Source organism: Microtus pennsylvanicus, chromosome 6 (assembly GCF_037038515.1).
Source record: "Microtus pennsylvanicus isolate mMicPen1 chromosome 6, mMicPen1.hap1, whole genome shotgun sequence".
In the NCBI taxonomy this organism is placed as follows: Eukaryota; Metazoa; Chordata; class Mammalia; order Rodentia; family Cricetidae; genus Microtus; species Microtus pennsylvanicus.
The window spans coordinates 76,540,269-76,564,483 of record NC_134584.1 but is presented as its reverse complement, the minus strand read 5'-3'; positions in this window follow the sequence as shown (position 1 = coordinate 76,564,483).

Here is a 24,215-nt window from a genome sequence, read left to right as displayed (position 1 = left end):
TTTTCTTCCTGGCTGGAAGAAACCATCGCTTTTTATAAAAGCAGCTATGTGGTTCCTTAAGGGTTTTGGTATCATAGCAGTGGCAGAATGGCCCTGGGTTTTCATGTTTCATCTTTGCAGAGTACATGACTCCACTGTCTGTGTAGGAATATGCCTTTGCCTTTTTACCTATGTCACCCCGTAGTGCTGTGTCGCACCCGATGTCTCCTAGCTTTCACACTCTCACTTCAGCCTTTCAAAAATGTCTCTGTCTCACTTGAGAAAGACTTGCAGACTAAAATCTACAATCACCACTAATCCTAGCTTCATCCTTGACTTCCTAGATCTCTTGATTGCTCAGTCAATCCCATCTGCTAGCTGTCACCCATCCCTTGACCAATCCTTTATTTTCTGTGTCTGTCTCTTCCTATGCAAATCCTCTACATACCCTCTCTTCTCAATTCATATGCTCTGTTGGCTAATGCATCCTAAAAATGATATCTAACAGATTCTCAGGAAACCAAATGAATTCTAGAATTTTCTACATACCAGATAGAAACTGGAAACATTGCACAAAAGCCACCAGATACCATTGACCATTCAAATTTCAAATTTAGTTAAGATTTAATGTTATTCAAACTTGATCCGAAGGTTTTTTTTGGGGGGGGGGTGCTTTCAAGACAGAGTTTCTCTGTTCAACAGCTCTGACTGTCTTGGAACTTGCTTTATAGATCAAGCTGGTCTCAAATTCATAGAGATTTGCCTGCCTCTGCCTCCCAAGTGCTGAATGCTGGGATTAAAGGCATGCACCACCACACGCAGCCGTCTGAAGTTATGTGTTCAATGACTATCATATTGGAAAACATAATTATAGAATATGATTATCAATATGAAAAGTCCCTTTGGACAGTGGTTTTCTAGAACTTTCTTTGTATAGTTACAAAAGACCCATCATTTTCTAAAATGTCCAAAATGCCTCTAAGTTCCTGTGCAAACCTATTCTTCCCTTCAGTTTCCTCTCCTATCTCTATCGCCATTACTGCTCCTCTTGTTGCCACAGCCTGCAATAGCAAGTAAGAGAACTTCCTGCCCACATTCCTGGTCATTCACTCTTATCATGTAGCTCACATGGCTCTCCAGACTGTAAATCTAGTTGGCTGATCACCTGCAAATGGCCCTGCAGGGGCTTCCTAGTCATGAGATAAAGTGACCAGATAACTGATGCCTATCTGATCCAGGACATTTAGAAAATTCAATGCTGTTAGTAAGTATGTGGCTCCAGTGGTACCTAGTTGGGTCTCTCACAGCTAAACCAATGTGATGCCCTGCTCTGATCTGCCAAGAATGTACTTGCTCTGTTCCCAAAGTCTGGGTCACTAAGTCCCTCTTTATCATGCCTGCTAGCAATATAGAATTCTGAAAGGTGATGTGTAAACACTGAAGACTATTTTACAGTAAAATATATGTACTACCTACTTAAAAAATTATGCGATTCTGAAAGAAATTAGAGGAAATGGGGCATTTCTAAATATAAAGAAAATCCTTTACATCCCTGCTATTCAGTTTCTATATCTCATCATGTATTCTCTCCCATTCAGATGAACCTATAGAGCTTCCAAGTTTTGCTATTTTCTGAAATCCCTTTATTGTATAGTATGTTGTTTTATTTTCTCTGCCATTTAAAGTAGTTCATGATATGAGTTTTAATGAGTGCATAGTAATTTATTACATAGAAGATAAAATAGTTTAATTAACTAATATTGTATTGATTATTTAAATTTTTCAAAATTTAAAAAAATTATAAAATAAGATTTCTTATCATAAAAGCAATCCATATTCAATGAACACTTTTAGAAGAAAACAATGCAGACAGAATAAAAGAGATTAGCCTTCTCCTGGAAAGCATAATTTTATGGTGTTTGAAAGGTACATAGGCATGAAAGAATATTTATGAATTGTAATTCGGTCAATCGAAAAATGTGACCCTTGGTCAAAACAGGCAAATATGAGGAATGTATGTTCTGTGTTAAAGTGCCTGTGTTCATGGCCACCAGCTCAATTTCTACAAATGAAATGCTCTTGTAAGAAATCCTTCTTAGGATATCTAGCAGTGTACAGAAGCTCTACCTGTGACTACTAAGAGGGTGTGTCTCCTTTCTAAATCTTTCTACTGCATTCATGCAGTATTCACAGGTGAAACAGTCATTCTCAGTATTGTGCAAACTTTCTGACTAGAAAAGTTCTAGTTGAACCTATGCATTATTAAACCAAAGAGAGAAAACTTAAACCAGAGTAATTAGATCTGAATTTGTGACTATGTGAAATATAAGTATGATTAACATGTCACAGGCATGGTCACCACTGCTTTTTTCAACAAGGAAACCCATGATTACCAAGCTATAGGCCAAAACATTGCCAGAATCCCACTGCTGGCTGCTGGCCTATTGATTTCTAAAGGAATTTACTCTATCTCAATTAAATAATTAATTAAATAAATAAAAACACCACAAATTTATTCTGGGTGATCTCTGTACATTTACGGCAGAAAGCTTTCAACAAAGGAGCGAGAAAGAACAAAACATTGGGAAGAAAGAAATTCACAAACTAAGATACACAGTGTTGTGGTTTGAATGAAAAATACCCCCCATATGTTCATGTATTCAAACACTTGGTCTCCAGTTGGTGGCGCTGACTGGGGACATTACGGAATCTTTAAGAGGTGGAGCTTGGCTGAGGCAGCACATCACTGAGGACAGACTTTGAGGGTTTATAGCTGCACCCAGCTTTCTGTTGTCTTTGTTTCCTGTGTGTGGTTGAAACTATGATATCTCTGCTTCCTGTCTCTTTAACTTCAGCCTTCCCCCATCATAGAATCAATCCTGAAATCATAAGTCAAAAATAAATGCTTCATTCGTTACATTACTTTGGCCATGGTGTTTTATCACAGACACTAGACGTGGAGCTGTAGGCCTGAGTGTTTGTCCTCTACATATCAGCCTTGATGTGGGCCAGGGTTTCCTCTCTATTCCCTAGTTCCTCCATTTTGAGATGGTAATTGTGTTTTGTTCTCTTGTATGTTAGAAGTATGTGTTTTGGCTTTTGTTTTAGAAAGGGTAAAAGTCAAAAGGTTTCCTTGAGTCTCAAAAGAGAATTTAGACTTTGGAGCTTTAAACACTATTGAGTCTTTTAAAGACTGTGAAGACTCCCATTAGATCAGTCACCCTGACTTCTCTTAGGACTGGAGGGGGGAGGGGAAAATGGGAGGGAAATGGGGGAAGGGAGGAAGAGGAAATTTTTAATAAATAAATAAAAAGACTGTGAGGACTTCTAAAACTGGACTAAATGCATTTTGCATCATGAGATGGCCACAGACCTATGGGCACCAATGGCAGAATGTTGTGGTTTGAATAATCTATATCCTCCATAGGCTCATTTCTTTGAACACTTATGCCCAGTAGGTGGTGCTGTTTGGTGAGGTGGAGCCTTGATGAGGGAGGTACACCACTGAGCCTGGCTTTGAAGGTTTATAGCCTCATCCCACTTCTTTTTCTCGCTGTGTGTTTCCTGTGTGTGGACAAAAATGTAACCTTTCTCCTGCACATACCTGCTCTCGTGCCTTCCCTGCTATTATGGACCTAGTACTTCTGGAACCATAAACTAAAATAACCCTTTCTTTTTAAAGTTGCTTTGGCTGTGGTATTTTATCATAGCAACAGAAAAGTCATAGAAAATAAGTAATGGGAACATGATTTTTATTTTGGAGGTCTTGGCTCAGAACTATAAAAATACCAGTAACTAGGGCTGGATAAATCGCTCGGTAGTTAAGAACACTGGCTGATCTTCCAGAGGACCCAGGTTCTGTTCTCAGAATCCACATGGCAGTTTAGAACTGGCTGTAACTCCAGTTCCAGGGAGTCCTGTTGAAGGAGCTGCGGGCTGCGTTCCTGCCACCCAGCTCCTGGCTGTCTGGCTAGCTTATGCCCCAAAAACAACACACAAACTGTATTCATATAAACAATGCTTGGCCCATTTCTATTAATGTGTGGAGCATCACGAGGTGGTGACTTACCAGGGAGATTCTAGCCTATGTCCATCTTGGGTCAGAGTTTCATCGCATCTGCCTCAGAGAGGAGAGCTATGGCATCTGAGCTCACTTTCTCTTCCTCCCAGCATTCTGTTCTGTTTACTCCACCCACCTATGTTCTAACCTATCAGGCCAAGCAGTTTCTTTATTAATTAACCAATGAAACCAACAGATTGATATGACACTCCCACATCATTTCCCCTTTTTCTGTTTAAACAAAAAAGAAGGCTTTAACTTTAACATAGAAAATTACATATAACAAAACAGTTATCAAGTAAGAATTACAGTTACAATATTTATATCTATTTTATCTTTTATCATAACAAAGGAAAACAACTATAACTATCTATCTATTCTTCAACTGCATCAAAGACTCCAGAAGGATATAATATTACCTGTGTAAACAAGTAAGAAACTTCCAGAACTCTAGAAGTTACAGAGACATCTTGCTGCCTGGACAGTCACCCAAAGTTCTTTTGTACCATTGGGGCATCCATCTTCAGCCTTCAGGCCCATAGTATCCAGAGACATTTCCATGAAGCAGGAAATTTCAAAGAGAGTTCAGTCACTATCTGCTGTGTCCTGCAGAATGTCTCGTAGACTCCTTCATGAATCAGGAACCCCGAAAGATCATCTCACCTTTAGGCAAGTTTAGGAGTCCTCTCTCTGCGGGTTCTCTGTGTCCAGTTTATGCAATAGTCAATAGTCCAGGCAAGAGCAGTTTCTTGCCCAAATGGCTATCAAACTCCATAAGGTGCCTCTTCGATGCCCATCTTCCTCTTGAAGTAGATTGGTGCTGTCAGGAGCAGACATGTCTCATTGTCATGAAAAGCCCTAAGCTATTAAAACATTGAATGTCCTATTCTGTAGTTTTTGAAAGATATGAAGAATGTCTATCTAAAATATATCTATGTACATCTAGAAAATCTAACTAATATGACTACAAACTTGACTATTATAGATGATTATCTATTAACAACCTATATACATCGCATTTTTAAATGAACTAGACAATCACAATACCTTAATCAAGAGCAGAAATACATATACATATAACAAAATTGACCTTAAAATCCATACCAATGCAAATTATTCATATCTATATCATATCCCCCTTTAAATGTAAAAGGACATTTATAAACAATATTTGGGAACATGGGAGCAGTTATTTCTCTCCAAACTGCTTCCTGCTGTATGGGGGCGCTGTTATTCAGGTCTTTCATGGTATAACCTGTGTGCTAGATTCATCTCAGTCAGCAGTCGAGTGAAGTAATTTTTTTAAGGTGTTCATAGCAACCTTTCAGGAGGGTGTGGTCTATCATACCATATTGGGATGGAAGCAATCCACAGGGTCTCATTGTCTGTGAAAACAAAAGAAGAATCTCTTTTCCAAAGTATCATATCCTTAGATCCAAATTCTGAAGTCAAGGTATTTTCAAAATTTCTATGTTGAATTAGTTCAGCAGCATTTATAAGCAAATATCTTTTAGCAGCTGTTGCTCCTTCCTCAGCATTCAAACAATTCAAAGAGAGCATAATAGCATAAAATATCAAAATTCTCTGTGTATTTTCCATCTTTGTGCAGCTTTATTTTAACTCTATTTCATTTATTTTTACTTTTTGAGACAGGTTCTTTGTATATCTTTGTCCTGGAATAACTCTGTAGACCAGGCTGTCCTTGAACTCTCAGAGATCTGGCTGTCTCTGCCTCCCAGGCATTGGGATTAAAGGTGTGTCCTACCACACCTTGAAGTCATAGAGGTCAATCTACCTCTGCTTCCCAAGTGTTGGAATTAAAGGTGTGTACCCCCACAACCAACTACACTCTTTCTTTCTTTTTCTTTTTTACTTTTAAGAACTTGAACCTTTAGCCTGCATATATTTTTAACACACTGTAAACCATTTAATTTTTTTCCTTTGAATCTCTCTTTACTGTATATCTCTCTTTTTTGACCACATGAGTCTTTAATTTACTGAGCAATATGGGTAGGATTGAAGCTGTGGCTTTGCCGGCTAGATCCAGCCCATTCTTTAGCTTTCCAGCCTCATGGCGGAGGTACCGGCTGTAGCCATTTTTATTGCCACAACTCTGTGGCATTTCAAGGTCCTTGCCAGCAAACAAGTTAAGTGCTGTTTAACACTCAAAAGCTCTGTAGTCAGGACCGTCTGCTTGAAAGAGTCAGAGTTTGCCCTGGCAGGATGGCCCAGAAAGCCTGCATTTTAAAACAGCATGGCTTTTTTCCTGCTATGGCTGAAAACCGAAAAGCATGCGTTCAGCTTTTCATCAACAGTGTTTAAGTGTTTTGTGGCAGGACCTCTTAAGAGCTGTAGGGTTTTGTAGCTAAAGCTGAGTCAGGAAGCCTCTCTTAGATGAGAGTGCTTGCTTGCCTCTAGCAAGCAGAGCAGACCCAAGAAATTGCTGCTACCAAGAAAACATGCTTTACTCTATTCTTTCCCAAGCTTTCTTGGGCTTCCTGTGGATATAGTTGTCCACACATTGGCGCCATTCTGTTGAAGGGAGCTGTGGGGCTGCGTTCCTGCCATGCAGCTCCCGGCTGCCTGGCTAGCTTATGCCCCAAAATAATGACACACAGCTGTATTCATATAAACAATGCTTGGCCCATTTCTATTAATGTGTGTAGCACCACGAGGTGTGCTTAGCAGGAAGATTCTAGCCTACATCCATCCCGGGTCAGAGCTTCATAGCGTCTGCCCTGGAGGAGAGTGGCATAGCATCTGAGCTCACTTCCTCTTCCTCCCAGCATTCTGTTCTATTTACTCCACCCACCTATTTTCTAACCTATCAGGCCAAGCAGTTTCTTTATTAATTAACCAATGAAAGCAACAGATTGATATGGCACTCCCACATCAGAGTCCAATGCCCTCTTCTGGCCTACGTGTGGATTGCATGCAAATGGAGCACATTCGTTCATGCAAGCAAGACTCATGTGCATAAAATAAAGCTAGATAAATGTTCAAAATGAAAGTGCACAATAATTTTACCATGTCACAAACCTCAAGCATTTACATAAAATACAACCTAGAAGTCTTGGTTGAGGAAACACAACCTCTAGATGCCAAGCATGTTTTAGCATACAAACATAGCACCAATCAGTTGCCATAAAGACATGAAGAGGGACTGAGCGTTTGACCATTCTGAAACACAGGTGAACTGTTTCTGTTGAGTTTTTCTTGGTTTTATTTATAAAAAGTGAGATATAAGAGTGAAATCTGCAGGCCATGTGTTCTGGTACATTCTGATTGCAGCCATGGAGACAGAAAGATAGCTCTATACATGACTGAGCACCAGGTGCGGGTTATTTCAGGAGACTCCACCTTTACATTTTCACTAGTGCATCAAGAGTATGGCATATGCTAATCCCAACCATGGAAATAGATACTAATCTTCAGGTATGAGTCCGTTCACATAAAAATGACTGTCTCAGTATGAGACCAATCTGAGCTCACTCCAGACTGTCAGTGTACTGATGGAAGATCCAAACCAATCTGAGCTCACTCCAGACTGTCAGTGTACTGATGGAAGATCCATACTGTAAATTTGCTATAGATTCATGCTGAGAATCTCAACCTTCCTAATGCTATGATCCCTTAATACAGCTGCTCATGTTGTGGCCCCCAATTATAAAATTATTTTAATTGCTAATTCATAACTGTAATTTTGATACTGTTATGAAACTTAATATAAATATATCTGTTTTCTGATGTTCTTAGGTGACCTCTGTGAAGGGTAGTTCAATCCTCAAAATAGTCATGCCCCATATGTTGAGAACTGCTAGTCTAAGTTGTCACATAACAGCAGAATGGGAAGCAAAGTTCACAGCTGAACTTGCTTGGGTGGCCGCTGAGATTAAATGTACAGGCTCCCTCGCAGTCATATGTAGGCATTTCCTGCAAACCACATTACAATTCTCAATTGTGTAATTACTCCCTCAATGACAATTTTTTTATCTCACTTCAAAAATTCTTCTGGGCATGATCTTTTATCCAAATGGAGTTCTTTCCCCCCAAGAGCTGTTAATGTTATCTGTCTAAACCAAAACCCTATAGACCAAATTATGTTTTATTTTGGCATCTGATGCTATTCTATGAGGTCCTGAAGTCACATAAATTAAGTTGGTTGTTACTCGAGGCAAGTAAAAGAAAGTGCCACATTTAATAATCATAGATTGAAATCAACTTTTCATACATGTATGAGCAGTATACAATAAGTAGGACAGGGGTCACTATCATTACTGTGCCAGTGAAGGGCTCTAAAATTAGAAACATTTCCTGGATTGTTCAATGGCAAAAAAAAAATGTTCCTAGTTTTTCTTTTTCAATAAAAATTGGACTGCTGCCATGTGTGTATTTCCTGTATTTTCTAAGTTTTTGCATGCACACACACACAGAGAGAGAGGGAGAGAGGGAGAGAGAGAGAGAGAGATACTTCTAGAGAAGAGAAACCCATTTGCCTAGAATTCCTAACTTCACCCCTTACACTTTTGCCAGGAGGAGACAGGAATATGACATTTCCTGTGAAGTCACAGAGGAACAGGAGGATGACCCTTCTCCCCTGCAGCCATGGGAAGAAATGCAAGAGGAAATAACCTTCCCAACCTGGAAATACACACAGGGTGAGTCACCTGTTTTAATGCAATGGCAACGGGCTCTGACATCTGTAGTCCCTGTATAGAAAAAGCTGAAAGAACAGCTTTTAGCCAGAAGTCAAGGTCTTGGGCTACTGCACAGTTTATTTAGATGACTTTTCCTTTCATCAGAATCTGAATATGAGTCGTCCCTCTACACCCACAGATATGTGGCTATAAGTAAAACCCAATAGATAGAGGAACAATGAGAAGAGTTGAGTAAGCCATGAGAAGAGACAGCCGATGACGTCAAGACAGCCATGTGTGCAATACGAAAACATCACATGAAAGCAAATTTAAAACAAAAGAGAGTCATCTCAGGTGACAGGAATTTCTAAATCTTTTAGCAATGACTCTATTAACTCCTGAGTCTTAGGAAATATCTAATCATATTTATTAATGCAACGTCAATGGGGGCTTAATCTTGCTTTGGTTGGCACTTCAGCCACCATACTTTTGCACAATAATGTCACCACACTGAGTGGGGCTTTGTTGAGAAGAGCAAGCTCTTAATTCCTCACCAGTTATGGGAAAGGACCCAAGAGTCCAGAACAAATGGGAAACTCATCTTGGTTTCATTCATGTTCTCATTTTGTCTTTTCCTTAAGACACTCTTTTCCAAGTACATTAGGGCAAGTCCAATCATGCAAATCCCTGTTTAAAGCAAACTGAACAGCCCATGGTGACATGGTGTCTTCTATTTCTAAGAATTTACTGAATCGACTGGAGGACATTTCACTCTCAGGATATGTGGACACTAAATACAATCCTCTTTCACTTTGAGAGTCATTGGTATAGGAACGGATACAGACAAGCCAGACTGGGATCAGCAAAGAAAGACATGACAGTGACTGCTGTGTTCAGGCTAACAGTATTTAACATGAATAAGGCAGAGAAGGGAATCAGGGCAGATCCTCTACCAGGAACATTGGCAGTTAGTATTCAAAACAATAAGGAGTTCAATGAAAATTCAAACTTTTTTTAAAAGTGTATTTGGGAAAAGAAGACAATTTTAATTGCTATTTATATGGCTAAGTGGACTTGTTAGTTAACTCATATTTCCCAAAATAAATAAGTATTTAGCAAAAATGCTTAATTCTTTTTATTGTTTAACATATTAGAAGTATTGATTATAGAAAGTCAATTACTGAAAACACAATACCTATAGCTTCTTATGACAACAGTATTCTAAATGGCTTTATTAAAAGACAGAAATATCCTTGAGCATAGGTCCTATGACATCAATGTGAGGAGTCAGAAAGTTCCCATATAGGGAACCATCAGGAAATTAATTCACCGTAGGGATGAATAGTATGTCTTTTATGCTTACTTAGCTTTATTTTACCATAACAAAATGCCTGGGATAGTTAACTTATAAAAAACAACAACAAGAAAAAGGTTTAGCTTATTTGGAACCCAAGACATTAGCACCATTGCTCGGGAAATGGCAGAGGTGTATGAGAAAAACTGCTTATACCACAGACTAGGGACCCAAACGCGGAGAAGAAGCATAACCTCCTATCATAACCTTCTGGTCACTCTGCAGATGGCCAGCGACGTACTCAGCCGCACTTCCAAAGGACTTTAACCCATAGGGACATCTGGTGTCCAAGAAATAGCCAGTTGTAAGAATGTGTCTGAAAAGAATATGTTTAATTCTTCTTAGAGACAAAATAAGAACAATTGAATTTTTATTTCATGATTTTTTGTTTTCGTTGTCTTAAAATAAACATTTGACGACTTGAAAGAGCAGATGTAAGTAATATGGATTTGTTTTTCTCCTTCAAGGGTTAGGAGCACTATGTAAGAGGTCAAGATCCACCCAGCCCTTGCAACAACATGTGCACATAGCAAAATCTCCACAGAGAGCTGTGGGGTGGATGAGTGAACCGCTGAATGCTCAAATTGATTCTTTCATCAAGTATTTATTGACATATATTAATTGTTCATGATAGCAGTTTTTATTATGACCATTTTATATGTGTAAAATATATTTTTGATCACATTCTCCCCACTGCCCTCTTTTGTCCCCTCCCACTCCTACTGATCCCCTTCTTCCCAAGTTGTCCACTCTACTTTCATGTTTGTGTCTAAACTGACCACATGAATAGCACACAAATATCTACACACTGAACACATGTGTGTGTTGAAAGGCATCCAAGCATGGACCCAGCAATACCACTCTTGGGAATATACCCAAGAGAGGCCTTATCATACAACAAAAGTATATGCTCTACAATGTTCATAGCAGCATTGTTTGTAATAGCCAGAACCTGGAAACAACCTAGATGCCCTTCAATGGAAGAATGGATGAAGAAAGTATGGAATTTATACATATTAGAGTACTACTCAGCAATAAAAAACAAGGACTTCATGAATTTTGCATACAAATGGATGGAAATAGAAAACACTATCCTGAGTGAGGTAAGCCAGACCCAAAAAGAGGAACATGGGATGTACTCACTCATATTTGGTTTCTAGCCATAAACCAAGGACATCGAGCTTATAATTAGTGATCCTAGAGAAGCTAAATAAGGAGAACCCAAAGAAAAACATATAGGCATCCTCCTGAATATTAACCTTCAGCAAGCGATGAAAGGAGACAGAGACAGAGACCTAAATTGGAGCACAGGACTGAAATCTCAAGGTCCAAATCAGGAGCAGAAAGAGAGAGAGCACGAGCATGGAACTCAGGACCGCGAGGGGTGCACCCACACATTGAGACAATGGGGATGTTCTATTGGGAACTCACCAAGGCCAGCTGGCCTGGGTCTGGAAAAGCCTGGGATAAAACCGGACTCTCTGAACATAGCGGACAATGAGGACTACTGAGAACTCAAGAACAATGGCAATGGGTTTCTGATCCTACTGCACGCACTGGCTTTGTGGGAGCCTAGGCAGTTTCGATGCTCAACTTACTAGACCTGGATGGAGGTGGGGGTTCCTTGGACTTCCCACAGGACAGGGAACCCTGATTGCTTTTCGGGCTGGGGGGGAGACTTAATTGGGGGAGGGGGAGGGAAATGGGAGGCGGTGGCGGGGAAGAGACAGAAATCTTTAATAAATAAATAAATTAAAAAAAAATAAAAAATAAAAAAAAAAAGAAGAAAACCAAAAATCTTCTTCCTCAGATTCCTCTTTACAGGCAACACTGCCCTCGATCACATATCAACCTTTTCTTAAGTCAGCCTGTTGTTGGATATCTGTGCACTGTGCAAAAGTGTATTGCTGTGATTGATATAATAAAAAGCTGAATGGCCAAGGCAGGAACTAGCTAGGCAGGAAGAATAAGAGGGATTTACAGGGAGAGAGAAGTCCCTGGGCCTTTAAAGTATAGAGGAGATGCCAATGAGACATGGAGTCAGATATTCAGAATGAAAGAAAGGTCAAAGCCACATGGTAAAATGCCAATGGCCGGGCGATGGTGGCGCACGCCTTTAATCCCAGCACTCGGGAGGCAGAGGCAGGCGGATCTCTGTGAGTTCGAGACCAGCCTGGTCTACAGAGCTAGTTCCAGGATAGGCTCCAAAGCCACAAAGAAACCCTGTCTCGAAAAAAAAAAAAAAAAAAAAGAAAGGCATCCAAGCAGAGTCAGGACAAGTAAGTGTAATGTAAGACAATCACAGAGAACAGAGCTTTGGCTCCCCCTTAAATAAGATGAGACATTCCCAATACTCTCTTCACCCCCCTCACAGTGTTAACTGTGCTGCAATGTCCAGCAGAATATTTTAATGCACTACAAAGCAAAGAAACTGAAATTTTTATGACATTTGTTTACCTGTATCATCTACTAAAGTAAGTTTAAAATAGAAAGTGAAGGCAAAGCCTAGTTAGTCATAGCCTTCATAAATGGGAAATAGACCTAAGGAAGGAAGTAATTTGTTTAAAAGATCAGAAAGTATAATTGTAAAGGAAATAAGGGCTATATAAATTCCTGCTGCAAGTATTTGGATCCAGATATCATAGAGTCAGCTTTGATTCTTAATTTCATATTGATTTTGATATAATTCAATGTATATTTTCTTAAGCACATAATTCTTTCCTAATACTAATTTTAACTCCTTAGTTTTCAGCGTCTCTGATAAAAGTGTAGTTCAATAGTAGGACACTTGCCTACTGTGCGCAAGGCCTGGGCTCCCCAGCACCACATACACATATACAGACAAGGTAAGTAATGTGAAAATCATACACTGAGTTGATTCTCCAAATGATTGCTACATATGTGTATATACACACGCACACACATTCTCTGCAGTTTAAATTCATTTCTTGTGTTTGACTGGAAGAGAGATTCGTGAAAACTAAGGTGTTGATGTCGAGAAGCACTTTCAACTGCACACAAGATTCAGCAAGAAAGTGGGGGTTTGGAATGAATCTGTGAACGTGGGGTTTAAAGCAGACAGTGCAGGCCAGCCACTGCCTTCCTCCTCCACAGAGAGCTGTCACTGCTTCAAGAAGCCCCTCCTGACTTCACAGCCACCATATTTACTGTAGCATCTTGTACTTCTGTGTCACCATAATGTGGAACCCTGGACAGAAGCCTCAACTCTTAGCTAAGAGACATCAGGAAACTAGAAATGCCACTGAAGTTTTATTTTTAGGAAAATGGATTTGGTTTCTAGCTTTATTACTAATCAATACGTAAGTTGAGCAAGTCATTTAATCTCTGCATCTAGATTTCTCTCAGAATGAGGATGTTAGGAAATGATTTCTGAATTTACAGCTAGTCCTGCAGTTCTTTGTTTCTACATGGTTGACTAATTTTTTATGCTATTGCTGGGAAATATAACTAACATTGTTGAAACTCCTAATTTTATGTTACACCTTAAAGTCCCTAATTATTATCATTGGAAAATATTGATAGTGTCTCCAAGTTGATTTTATAATATCCCTTTATAACCAGAAAGTATATTTTAAAACAATGTGAACAAGAGATAAACCTCGGGTCACTGCAGCCACACTCTCACGAAGAGAAGAGCACCTCCGTGGTCCAGAAGTAAAGAGCATCTTCCTCTTACGGCTCAAGGATCTCACTATATATAGATTGTCATAGCAGTGGGTAAACTCGGTTGTATCATTTTTTTATGTGTAACCTTACTGTTTTTAAGGATTGAATTTAGAGCTAAACAATGTTTAGTAAAATGCTCCCTCACCTTATCAGAACCAGGTGTGAAGCTGTGAAGTGGCATCCTGCCACTTTCTAGAGGCCTTAGGTCACACTGTTCTTTTCAGCAAATTAAAATTATCCTGAATGACTGGAAAACATCTGGAGAACGCTGCTTGGTTCCCAGAGTTGCAGTTTATTCCTGTGACTGCCTCCATGGCACCTCTTAACTGCCTTCTCCACCCTCAGTTTGAGTCTTATCCCTTCTTCCAGATCATTTGATGACCTGATCTAATATACATGACCAGGAGCTCCAAACCAGCAACCTATTTGCTGGAATCAGTTCAAATCCTGGGTGTGAGACACCAGAGCAGTGGAGCACAAGAAAAGACAGGTACTCAGGTACAGTGCCCTCTGAACCACATCTCTTATCCAAACTTAGCTTAGACTGAAATCTCTTCTCTCTATATAGGTCATGATGAAAACCTCAACCTAGCAAGTCCCCAGTGCCACTCAGAGCTTCCAGCTCTCTGAACAAGCTCTGGCTAGAGGTTTCTCTAGGAATACTGTGTGTTTTTATAGTATTGATAGAAAAGAATCTATTTTTTCACCAGACTTACTACAGGTAACTACTGGCTGTGTGGAAATATGCCTAGACTCAATCAAGTACCTAGAAGCAAGCGACCACAATGTTCTAAGAGCTCAGAGCTAGCACAATGGATAAGCAACACACTTACCTGGAAATTGCATACACTTTTTAAGGCTCTACATCTTTTATAAATAAGGCAGGTTACTTAATAAATTAGTCAATTATGCACCATTATTATGTTAGATGCACAGTTCATGTCCATTGTCTTTTATCCTGGAATAGTAAATCAATGTACAGAGAACTCTCCCTGTTTGGTAAGTGAAGCCATGGTAACTCCAATTTGCTTAGTGATACTTAAGGCTGCAACCTGCCAATGAAATCTTGTTCTTATCTGAAAGTCTCTTCCATCCTAGTCCCTCGTGGCACTGCTGTCTGCCTTTGTTGCCACATCTGTGAACTGAATGGCCACTAAAATGATACCCTTAGGTCTACTTCCACTCAAAGCCATGCTGACAGATGGTGGTACAAGAGTCCCGGGTCAGTTAATGAAGTGTGTGGATGACCTACGAAGCTAACTGAAAGAATCTGTGTGACCATAGGAGAGGGAGTACAGACCAATGTTCTTGGCCATTAGGTTTGAGGAGAAAAGGTAAAAGAAGCTGGGGATCTACGATTTGCCATATGAGTGACCGTCCATTCATTCTAGCTTGTTACGCAAATAAGAAAATATTTTGTATGTCATTACCAAAAGGATCCAGGAAGCTCTATAGTAAGTGAACCACACAGTTGTATGTATAATAGAAACTGTGCTCTGTAGCTTTTAACTATTCTACTGATATCTAGACTGTGATCCTGGAAATGACTTGGTTTCCTCAGGCAAAAAGCATGATTTATATATCCTATAACTCATATAGCTGAGGCAGCAAATAAATTGCAGAAGCAGACAGAGCAGCTGAGCCAAGAAAACTAAACAGCCATCTTCGGAGCATTCCTGGGCAACTGAATTTTGTGAAACTTGATTTAAACTCATGAGCTTGTACATTTTAAATCTCTGTCAGGTAAGGCAGAACGTGTGTGCTGGGTTAGTTTCTACTTTTGATTTCTGAATTCTGAAGTGCAGTATGAAATTCTACTTAAATGGTAGCAATCTTTACTTTCTATTGATTCGGGAGTTTTTAAAGTATACAATGCAGAAAGGAGCTAACTGGTAACTACAGCATACATCACTGACCTCACTGATATGTTAAAGGTTACCTGGTAGGCACATCGTTGAACTATTAGGGTTAGCACTTCCTGGAAAACTATAAATAGCTCCTTCCCCTTGGTTTGAGGCCAGCTGCTACAGTTTATACCTCCAAACTGCCTTTGACCTGTGTCATCCCACTGACCTGTGAAAGCATACACTACTGTACTTACTGTTCTTTCCAGATAGAAACTTCCAGGAATAAGCAAGATGCCAAGGTCAGAGGAGACTGGTTCAAACACACAGTAGTCAGAGAGTAAAACTGTCCCAAAGACACAACTAAAATGTAGTCCCTTAAGGGGATATGTACCCTAAATATTGCCCTTTCAAGGAGCAACTCCATGTTACAAAAAGAACACTCTTTCAACTGCTTCAGTCTAGGACAAGAAGACATTCTTGCATTGCACGGCAGAACAAACACAAATCTCCATTCTTCCTTCTTCATCCCTTTGTCAACCTACGATTGCTTCAGGGACGGTGTGACCTCACATAAAAAATAGCAGAGTAATTGGCATTTGTTCATATAGGATGTTGAGGACTGTGCAATTTTCTTTACTAGAGAACAATAAAATTATTGGTTTCCACTCAGTCATGTAACATATTTATTCTTAAATGCACTTCATTATTTGTGGTTAACCAATATTATTAGAGTTCAGAACCAAATAATACTGTCTCTGTTAGATGGAGAAAGGAAGCCAGTAATTGGCAGACATCACCATGACGGAATTCCTTTCTTCTTCTGAAGTCAGATTACTACCTTATCCACCTGCTTTCTTAAAAATAAGAATACTGGTGAGGGACCAACACTTATCCCTTAAAATGTATGCATTTCACAGTATAGAAAACACTAATATTACATAAGCCTAGAAATATCTTTAATTCTGCATGATTGAAGACCAATATTAGTTCTCAAGACATAAAATACAATAGATTTTTGAATATAAGTTTATAAAATCTTAACTAGATAGGATACAAAAGTTATGTTCACATGCTCATAGGAAATAGCAAATTCAGATGAATTTTATGAAAATAATACCAAGTCAAAAGTATGCAGAAAAAGTCCATTTAAAATAAATTCTCTAGTAATGTTTTTATAGTCCCAGTATATTGTTTGAATATTTTGATTATGACTTCTACTTACTTCTTAAATGTCTCCTAGAATTCTGAAATGAAGTCATTGTGTACAGGGGCCTTTCTTTGATAGAAGACTCTATTGATGATCAATTCCTTTGGGGGTTTTGAGTCCATCTAGGTTTTCTCTTTCTTCATGAGTCATGTCTAAGTAGTTTGTATGTCTAAAGTTGTCCTTAGTCACCTCCAACAGTCCTTTGAACTTCTGAATTACCAACTGTAATACCATATATTCTTATCTCTGATTTTATGTGAGTCCTCTCCTTCTTATGATCAAGAAAGAAAACAAATACCATAGTCAATATCCCTAATGAACATAATGTGAAAATCCTCAACAAAATAATGAAAAGCTGAATTCAACAGCATATTAAAAGGAGTGTTTGCTATGATTAAGTGACTTCGTCCCAGGGACGCAAGATTAATTAAGCAGAAGCAAATCAATAAGTGTGATGCATCAGAGCAAAGCAAATGCAAATATTACTACCATTTCTATAGATGGCAGAAAAATTAATAAAATTCAACATTTCACCATTACAAAATCTCCCAGAACATTGCTTTAGCATATTGTGCTTCAACATAAAAAGGGCAATGCCTAGCAAACCCATAGCTATAATCATACTCAGTGGGGTTGGGGACAAGACTTTCTTCTTAGATCTTGGACAGGATGAAAATTTTCAATTTTGCTACTTTTATTCAATATAGTATGGAGAGTCCAAGAAAGCATTCAAGAGAAAGAAAAAAGAGGCATCTGTATCAGTTACCTTTCTTGTCTTTATGACCAAATACCTGACAAGAAACAATTTAAGGAAGAGGAAGTATTAGACTCCCCATGTAGTGGAAATGGTCTATCATGGTGCAGAAAGAATAGTAGCAGGAGTGTAGTCCAGATAGTTCTGCCATGTTGGTATTCAGGACAAGGGCTAGAGCCAGATCAGAACTAAGTTACAGTCTTCACGGCTAAGTGATACACTTCTTCCAGCAAAGTCCATGGACTAAATTCTCTACAATGCCCTAAAATATTACCAAATGCTAGGGAATAAGTGTTTAGACACATAAGTCTGTGTAGACACTTTACCTCTGATCATGACGACATCTAAGTTAGAAAGGAGAATGAGAACTTTGTTTCCTGATGACATTATCTCATATGCAAAAAGCCCCAAAGATACCACCAATTCAATTAATAAATTAGTTGCAACTATTAAATCACATGTAGCACACAAAATCAGAACACAAAAATCGATAGCATTTCTGTATGCTAATAGAGATGTCTGAAAAGAAATTCAAGAGAGCAATCCCATTGAGAATAGCTATAATAATTAGTATCTTGTAGTAAATGTAACAAAGAGGAGCTTTATAATGAAAATGACAAAATATTGATTAAAGACATTGAAGAGGATACAAATAAAAGGGAAGCTATCTCATGTTCATGAAGGGAAATAATTCAGACTGTTAAAATGTCTAAAGCAATCTACAGAAAAATACTACTATCCTTGTTCACAGAGTTAGAAAAAACAGTCACAAAACTTATCTGGACCCATAAAAAGTTCTGGATAGCCAAAGCAATCATAAGTAAAAAGAAAAAAATAACATAGTATCAGACTTTAAGACAAACAACACTATACAATCACTATACCATGACATCAGCACAAGTGAAGACACAGACCGATGCAACAGAAGAGAATACACCAGGATAAAGGCATTCGTGTGCACCTAACCAGCTTCTCAGAGAGGACCAAAAGAAAGAGTGAGAAGTAGGGGTATTTTCAGTAAATGATGCTGAGGGACTGGATAGCCACATGCCAAAAGAAGAATACTGGTGCCTTAGAAATATCTCAACTTGTAGAAATACCTCTCAAAATGGATTTATGGTTAACTTTAAGATATTTTATGATAAGGCTTCTAGAAGAAAACATGGGGAAACACATTAGAACATTAACCTAGGCAATGGTATTCAGATGTGGTACAAAATGCACAGGTGACAAAGACAAAAATGGACAAAGGATACTTGATGAAAGAAATGTTTCTGTAATAGCAGAGAACATGATCAATGGACAACCTATAAACGGGGATTAAACATTTGTAAACTATATATTTGAAAAGGGGACAAAATCCAGAATAATTGAGGAACTAAAACAACTTCATCACATAAAAACAAACTATTTTATTTATAATAATGAGCAAAAGATCTGAACAGATGTTTATCAAGAGAAGATACCAAATGGCCAAAACTTGTACATGAAAAAAAAATGTTCAGTATCATTAACATCTAGAGAAAGACATATGTAGGCCACAGTGAGATAATATCACATTCCAGTGAGAACAGCTATTATCAAATTACAATGAGGAATGCAAAATACTGCCAAAGGGTGTGGAGGAAAAGCCACACTTGTGCTTTGTCACAAGAAATATATCCTCTTCTGGGCATGGTGGTACACAGCTTTAATCCCAGCATCCAGAGGCAGGTGGATCTCTGGGACTATGAGGGCAGTCTGGTCTACTAAATGAGTTCCAGGACAGTCAGGGCTGTCCTGAAGCCTCTTTCAATCCCCTCACTCCACCCCATCATTTAAAGGGAAAACAAAACTGTAAATTACTATAGCTGACACAGAAAGCAGCATAAAGGTTCTCATTAAAAACCACACATGGAAATCCCACAGAATCCAGAAATCTCACTACTGGGTATATATGTCGAAAGGCAATGAATCAAAGACACACCTGCCCTGTCCTCTTCATTGCACCATTGCTCAATGCAGCTAGCAGACAGACTAAGCCTGAATGTCCTTCACAACAAAATAAATAGAAAGAATGTGTTATACTTGCACAATGGGATTCTACACAGCCAGAATCAGCATGCAGTCTTATCATTCGAGAAAGTCCAGCTATACCTAGAGAATGTCACCTGAAATAACCATCCAAAGATAAGTGTCCGATAATCTAACTTGCTCAAATAAGGTAACCATACTGCCAGATTGATCTATGTAAAAACCTAGGTGCTATTAACCTTTGCTATCATTCATTCTTAAACATGGAAAAGAATTTTATATAATTATATGATAATTAATCAGGTAAGTAACTAGATGAAGTGACTTGTTTCTTATTCCCAGTGCATAATACCATAGATATTTGGAAACATCTATTTGTTAGGATTTTAGCATAGCTAGAAACCAAAAGCTACTCACATACTTTCCTCCATAGTCAATAGACATTTGCAAAGTGATAAAATTGGCATTTTATGTTGTATGCAAAGTTGAAAATCAATCCAAAATGCCAGTTAATATAACAATTTGTGTATTTAATGAAATAGAGAGATATGGTAGTTTTCTCTGTGCCTGGGACTCTCTGGCTCCTCTTTCTATCATGGCATTAGTCATTCTGGATAAGAACCCATCCCTATGCCCCTCTTCAGCAGTAGTCACCTCCTTAAAGGTCCTGTCTCTGATTATAATCATTTGCTGAGGCTGAGGCTCAGTGGTAGTATTGTCTAGCATATATGATACTTCAATGCCCAACATGTCCATAAACCAATATAAATAAAGAAATGACTAGATAAATAAAGTCCTTTTTGAGTTTCAATGAGGGAAGAGAGAACTAATACAGTCCACCGTATACAGGAGGGAGCCAGAGTCATGAATTTAAGTGATTCAATTGAAAAAAACCTTTTTTCTCATTAGTTTTCTATTTGCAATTTTGACAACATGAATGTATAAATTAAAAACCACTTATGGTTTCAAACTATTTCCTAAGCCCTGCTAGTCTTTGTCACATTATTCAATTTGATAAGCTCTTTTTAATATTTCTGATAACTCTTTCAAAAGCTCTGAGAAAGAAATTAGACAAAGTATAAAATAGAGTTGTGAATTTTACTCCAGATTGCAAACCTAAGAAATGGTATGTTTGTTAATTCCCTAAAGTAGATTGAACTTGACTGAAGGAAATCCATATGTGATGTCACTGGGGCAGCCCTACCTATTCTCCCCAGATCCACTGTACTCCTGAAGACCCTATGGTCAGGACATCTGCAGAGACCCCTGCCGCTGGCCAGCTTCTTGCAGTCCAAACAGTAGGATGGTTCCAGTGCTGTAGGCTGGGACTCATTGGTGAATTGAGTTCACTGATATTGAGAGATATTAATGACCAGTGACTGTTATTTCCTGTTATTTCGGTGGCAGCAGTGATGATGGTGATAGTGTTAGCAGTAGCAGTGGTGTGTGTGTGTGTGTGTGTGTGTGTGTGTGTGTGTGTGTGTTTCCCTTCTTTGGGTTTTGGTAGTGTGAGATTATCTATTAACTGTGCTTTTGTGGCTGTAGTTAACTTCCTTGGGTTGGAGTTTTCCTTCTAGCACTTTCTGTAGGGTTTGACATGTGGAGAGATATTGTTTAAATTTGACTTTGACACAAAATACCTTGTTTTCTCCATCTATGGTAATTAAAAATTTTGCTGGGTATAGTAGTCTGGACTGGCATCTGTGGTCTCTTAGAGTCTGCAAAAAAAAAGAAAGAAAAAAAAAGACCCTTCTGTCTCTTAGGGTCTCTGATGAGAAGTTGGGTTTGATTCTATAGGTCTGCCTTTATATGTTACTTGGCCTTTTTCCCTTGAAGTTTTAATAATTTTTCTTTGTTCTGTATATTTAGTGTTTTGATTATTATGTAGCATAGGGATTTTGTTTTATGTTCCAATCTATTTGGTGTTCTGTAAACTTCTTGTATCTTTATAGGCATGTCCTTTTCTAGGTTAAAATATTTTATTCTATGATTTTGATAAATATATTTTCTGAGTTTTGAGCTTGATTCTTCTTCTTCTATCCCTATTGTTCTTAGGTTTGGTCTTTTCATGGTATCCCAGATTTCCTGGATGTTTGTGTTAGGAGATGAAAGAAAGAAAGAAAGAAAGAAAGAAAGAAAGAAAGAAAGAAAGAAAGAAAGAAAGAAAGAAAAAAAAAAGAAAGAAAGAAAGAAAGAAAGAAAGAAAGAAAGAAAGGAAGGAGACAAACTATCTTTTTTCATTATACATACCAATTCAAGTTCCCATTCCCTCCCCTCCTTTCATTTCCTCCACATACCCTCCCTCCCCACCCCCATCCAATTTTCAGAGAAGGTAAGGCACATTAATTTGGGGAAGGTCCAAGGCCCTCCCTACTATATCTAGGCTGAGCAAGGTATCCATCCAAACAGAATAAGTTCCCCAAAAGCCAGTATAGGTAATAGGGATAAATCCTGGTGCCACTGCCTGTGGCCCCTCAATCTGCCCCAGCCATGAAACTGTCACCCACATTCAGAGGTACTAGTTTGGTCCTGTGCTTGTTCCTTCCTGTCTGGCTGGAGTTGGTGAGCTCCCATTAGCTCAGGTAGACTAATTCAATGGGTGTACCCTTCATAGTCTTGACCTCTATAGGAAGCAGGTTACTCACCTATACTTTCAAGTGGTATGACCGTGTACCTGAGCCAATGAAATCTGCCAGAATTGGGAGTAAGGTCTGACCATGGGTAGGATGATGAGGTTAGAGGGATCGGGTGTTGGAATGGGTCTTAGAGAAGCACGATCAAGTGAGTAGGGTAGTCCAGCTAATAAACTGGTCACCCATCCACTCCTAGGAACTGGGATGGACTGAACCCAAGCATCCAAATTCCACTGGAGTTGGGGACAGGACCCAGTGACAGTCTTGGTTCTGAGATGAGAAGAGGAGGATCTCAAGCAGCCTTCTTTTTTTAGGGGGGAAATGGTTTATTTTACTTATTATTATTTATCATGATTATCATTATTATTACTTTATCATCATCATTATTATTATTTATTGTTTTTTTTCTCAACAAGGTTCTTCCGTATAGCCCTGACTGTCCTGGGACTCCCTTTATAGACCAGGCTAGCCTTAAATTTCCTCTGCCTCCTGAGTGCTGGGATGAAAGGTGTGTTCCACCTTTATTTGACTTATACTTGCAGTTTACAATTTCTCCTTGAGGGAACGCAGGGTAGGAACCTGGATGCAGGAATATGGAAGAATACTGCTCATTCTCTGGCTCAATGTCTGGCTTCATACACCCCATGACCTCCTTTCAGAGCTGCTGTCAACCACAGTCACTTGGGCCATCCAATATTAATTGATTATCAACAATACCAGACAGACATGCCTATGGACAAATCTGATTGAGGCAATTCCTCAGCTGCAGCTTTTCTTTCCAGTGACTCTAGGCAGTACAAAGTGGACAGTTCAAACTAGCCAAGATGCTTGGTCATAGCCACCCAGAAAAAGCCGTTAAAATCTAATCAGGTTATTATGAAGTCCAACAAAACCGAAAACTAACAGGAATTGATAATTACTGGTCATTACTGTCTCTTAATATCAATGGACTCAATTCTTCTATAAAAAGACACAGGCTGACAGCATTCTGGATACAAAAAAAGCCATACTTCTGCTGCATATAAGAAACAAACCACAACATGAAAAATAAACATTACCTCAGAGTAAAAGGTTGAAGATTTTCAAGCAAATGGACATAAAAAGCAAACTGGTGTAGCTATTCTAATATTTAACAAAATATACTTTAAACCAAAATTAGTTAGAAGAGATGGAGAAGGACGTTTCATATTCATCAAAGGAAAAATCCACCAAGGTGGAACATTTTCCAAAAGTGACCACACATTTGGTCACAAAGCAAGTATCAACAGATATGAAAATAGTCTTATCAGACTACCATGTACTAAATTTCAACAACAAAACTACAGAAAGCCTACAAACTCATGGAAACAGAATAACTTGCAACTGAATTGCAACTGGTTCAAGGAAGAAATAAAGAAATGACTTCCTAGAATTCAATGAAAATGAACGCACAATATACCCTAACTTATAGGACACAATGCAGGAGGTGCTAAGAGGAAAGTTGATAGAACTAAGTGCCTGCATAAAGAACTTGGAGAAACTGCATCCCAGTACACTTGAAAACTCTAGACCAAAAGTCAGCAAACACACCCAAGAGGAGTGGGTGCAGGAAGTAATCAATATAAGGGCAAAATTCAATAAAATAGAAACAAAGAGAACAATATAAAGAATCAGTGAAACAACAAGCTGGTTCTTTGAGAAAATCAACAAGATAGACAAACCTTTATCTAAACTAACTAGAGGACAAAGAGATAACACCCCAATCAACAAAATCAGAAATGAAAGTGGGAACAAAACAACAGACACTGAAAAATCCAAAGAACTATTAGGTCATACTTCAAAAACCTGTACTCTACAAAACTGTCCATTTCTTTATAGAAACCACATATCAAAGTTAAATCAGGAAGAGGTAAACAATTTAAATAGACCTCTAACCCCTAACAAAAGAAAAACAGTCATTTAAAATCTCTCAACCAAAACATGCCTGTGGCCAGATGGTGTCAATGCAGAATTCTACCAGAATTTCAAAGAAGAAATAATACCAATACTCCTCAAATTATTTCAC